The sequence below is a fragment of the Eubalaena glacialis genome, chromosome 5, assembly GCF_028564815.1.
Source record: "Eubalaena glacialis isolate mEubGla1 chromosome 5, mEubGla1.1.hap2.+ XY, whole genome shotgun sequence".
Classification (NCBI taxonomy): domain Eukaryota; kingdom Metazoa; phylum Chordata; class Mammalia; order Artiodactyla; family Balaenidae; genus Eubalaena; species Eubalaena glacialis.
In genome coordinates, this window is record NC_083720.1 from 137,707,595 (window position 1) to 137,711,819 (window position 4,225).

The 4,225-nt window shown below is 35.1% G+C and overlaps 1 non-coding gene across 1 annotated transcript; it reads right to left on the reverse strand.

Annotated features, from left to right (window-relative positions):
• Positions 1-3,887: 3,887 nt before the first annotated feature.
• LOC133092842 (U6 spliceosomal RNA) lies at positions 3,888-3,994 on the reverse strand. The gene has a single exon (XR_009701193.1). It is a non-coding gene; the product is annotated as a U6 spliceosomal RNA (small nuclear RNA).
• Between the last annotated feature and the right edge of the window lie 231 nt (positions 3,995-4,225).

The window sequence follows — 4,225 nt, forward strand, 5'->3', positions numbered from 1 at the left end:
GTATCCTGCAACTTTACCAAATTCATTGATGAGCTCTGGTAGTTTTCTAGTAGTTTTTTCTGATAGCATCTTTAGGATTTTCTATGTATAGCATCATGTCATCTGCAAACCATGACAGTTTTACTTCTTTTCCAATTTGGATCCCTTTTATTTTTTTTCTTCTCTGATTGCCATGGCTAGGACTTCCAAGACTATGTTGAATAAAACTGGTGAGAGTGGACATCCTTGTATTGTTCCTGATCTTAGAGGAAATGCTTTCAGTTTTTCACCATTGAGTATGGTGTTAGCTGTGGGTTTGTCATATATGGCCTTTATTATGATGAGTTATGTTCCCTTTTTTCTGAGCTGAAAATTAAATTTTATTTATTTAATTATGGAGGGGGAAGTTGACAATAGTAATTTGGTTAAAAAGCTTATATTCTTTTTTTTTTAAATTTATTTATTTATTTATGGCTGTGTTGGGTCTTCGCTTCTGTGCGAGGGCCCTCTCCAGTTGTGGCAAGCGGGGGCCACTCTTCACCGTGGTGCATGGGCCTCTCACCATCGCGGCCTCTCGCTGCGGAGCACAGGCTCCAGACATGCAGGCTCAGCAACTGTGGCTCACGGGCCCAGCCGCTCCGCAGCACGCGGGATCCTCCCAGACCAGGGCCCAAACCCGCGTCCCCTGCATCGGCAGGCAGACTCTCAACCACTGCGCCACCAGGGAAGCCCAAAAGCTTATATTCTTGATCAGGGGTTAGCAAACTTTTTCTGTAAAGGGCCAGATTGTAAATATTTTAAGCTCTTTGTGGGCCATACTATTTCAGTCCCAACTACTCAACTTTGCCATTGTAGAATAAAAGCAGCCATAGACAATACATGAAAAAAATGGGCATGAGTGTGATCCAATAAAATCTTATTTACAAAACTGATGAGGGGCTGGATTTGGTCCATAGGCTAAAGTTCTTTTACTCCAGTTTCTGATCAGTCATGCAAGTGAGATTGATATCTGGTTAGGGTGGGCATGTTTGATCTTGGTGTAAGTATGAACTATAAATCTCCCACAGAGCTAGTCCAGTTTCGTCCAGGTGAAAATCACTTTTATCTTCATATCTTGATCTAGGTGTGGTAAACATCAATCTAGTGATTTTTGAAGATCCAAAAAATGAGGGGGTATTGTGAAACCAGCAAGGGCACTTTTGGTTTTGTTGAGGTAGAGACCTGCATGATTAACTGAATACCCACAGGACTTTTGATGTTCCTTGGAATCTTGACAACTGCATGCAGTTTTTGCACCTCCTTCATTATCTTTTTACTCTCCAATTTAATTGATCAATATATGTTAACAAATAGACCAATCCCATGATATGTTTTAGTTAGAAGAAAATTACCTGTCTTATTTGTTTGTATTAATCCACAATTTGATTACATGCCATTATTAATCACTACAATTAAAATGGGCTGAAAACACTCAAGATGAGTTACTATTACTTTTTCGCTATTTAATCAACATTTTCCTGTGTGCTTTATTCAATTAGGCTCTCTCCTTTAGTCATAGTTAAAAATACAATATGTGTTCATTCATTCATTCATTGAAATCTCATTGAGTGCCATGTGTGAAGCACAGTGCAATGTGCTGTAAATACAAAGATAATCCTGCTTAATCTTTGCCCTTGAAATGCTCTCTGTCAAGGCATAGTAGAGCTTCCAGAGGGAGGGAGTGGTCAACAGTACCAAATATGGCACAAAGGTCAATCATGAGAAGAGAACAGAGGCCACTGTATTTAGTGGTAAAAAAAACACACAGAGAGCCATTTCTATAGAGTGTCAGTTAAAGTGCACATACTCTTGGATCCTTCAAACTCTTCCTATGCTACAATGCTCAGATTCCTAACAATACAGCCCAAGGGCACAGTCTTTGTTCCTCCACAGAAGCTATATGATAAACTCTAATTTCCAGGTGGATTGTACCTGAGAGCTATATTAGTTAGGATTCTTAGTTGTAAGCAATAATACCAGCTCTGCTAGGCATCAGCAGAAAAGGATTTTAGTAAAGGATATTGGATACCTCTCAAAATTTCTGGAAAGAAAGGAGAATCAATCATGGAAGCTACACAAATAGGAACTAAGTTGGGAGCCTTGTAAAGACACATTGCCTAGACACTGCATTTTTTAAGACTATTTTTTAGAGGAGTTTTAGGTTTACAACAAAATTGAGAGGAAGATACAGAGATTTCTCACATACCTTTTCCCCCACACATGCATAGCCTCCCCCATTATCAACATCACTCACCAGAAGGATCATTTTTTTTTTTTTTTTTTTTTACCAAGGATGAACCTACATTGTCACATCATAATCACCCAAAGTCCACAGTGTAACTTAGGGTTCATGCTTGGTGTTGTACATTCTATGGGTTTGGACAAATGTATAATGTATGTATAATGTATAATGACAAATAGTCATCATTATAAAATCATACAGAGTATTTTCATTACTCTAAAAATCCTCTGTGCTTTGTGTATTCATCTCTGCCCTCTCTGACTTCTGGCAATCCCTTAACTTTTTATTGTCTTCATATTTCTGCCTTTTCAAAAAAGTCATATAATTGGAACTATACAGTATGTATCTTTTTCAGATTGTTTTCTTTCACTTAGTAACACGTATTTAATGTTCCTATGTGTCTTTTCATAGCTTAATAGCTCATTTCTTTTTAGTGCTGAATAATATTCCGTTGTCTGGATGTACCATAGTTTGTTCATTTGCCTAATGAAATACATCTTTGTTGCTTCCAAGATTTGGCAACTATGAATAAAGCTGCTATAAACACCTATGTGTAGGTTTTTGTGTGTATATAAGTTTTCAACTGCTTTGGATGAATACCAAGGATCACAATGACTGGATTATTGGTAAGAATATGTGTAGCTTTGTAAGAAATTGCCAAAATTCCAAAAGTCTTCCAAAATGGCTGTAACATTTTGCATTCCCAGCAGTGATATATGAGAGTTCCTGTTGTTCCACATCGTTTCCAGCATTTGGTATCATCAGTGTTTCGGGTTTTGGTCATTCTAATAGGTATGTAATTGTATCTCATTATTGTTTTAACTTGCAATTCTCTAGTGGCATATGATGTGGAGCATCCTTTCATAGGAAATTGTCATCTATATATCTTCTTTGATTAGTGTCTGTTCAGATCTTTGGCCCATGTTTTAATCAGGTTATTACTAAGTTTTAAGAGTCCTTTGTGTATTTTGGATAATAGTCTGTTATCAGATGTGTCTTTTGCAAATATTTTCTCCAAGTCTGTGGTTTTTTCTTCTCATTCTCTTGAATTGTTCTTTTTTTTGTTTTTTGAAATTTGACTTTTTCCAAATCTTATATCACTAAAATAACTTTCTATGGCTAGTATTTACATAAGATATCTTTTATTTTCAGTTTTTGTGTGTGGTCTTTTAGTTTAGTGCATTGCTAGCAACATAGAGCAAGATTTGTTGCTTTATCCAACCTAATAATCTCATTGATTACTATTTCTGGTATATCTGCAATGACTTTAACAGTCTTATTTTATATTTTATGCGTACCATTCTTTTTCTATTGCTTAATTTTTTTTTTCTGCCTTCTCTTGGTCCAAAAGTTTTCTATTCTCCACTTTTTGTCTGCTGAGTCATTTATTACTGATTATATATTTTGTCTATTAGTTATAATCCTTACTTTTTCAGCATAATATTTAACTATAAATATTTCTTACAGATTTTAAGTTATCTGGTGTTTTTATTTTTCAAACATAAAATGATCTTAGTATGCTTCAGTTATCCATTATTGTACTCTCCAATCTCATGATTGTTTGACTTTTTTTAATACAAAAGTAGTTTTTTTTTATAGTCAGTACTAAATTGTTTCATTAATTAAAAAAAAAAAGGAATGTTTCATGAATTTGTGTGTCATCCTTGTGCAGGAGCCATGCTAATCTTCTCTGTATTGTTCCAATTTTAGTATATGTGTTGCTGAAGTGAGCACTTCATTAATTTTTTAAATTGTAGTTGATTTACAATATTGTATTAGTTTCAGGTGTACAGCAAAGTGATTCACTTTTATATATATATTTCAGGTTATTTTCCATTATGGGTTATTATAAGATATTGAATATTGTTCCCTGTGTTATATAGTAAATCCTTGTTGCTTATCTATTTTATTTATAGTAGTGTGTATCTGTTCATCCCATATTCCTAACTTATCCCTTCCTCTCCC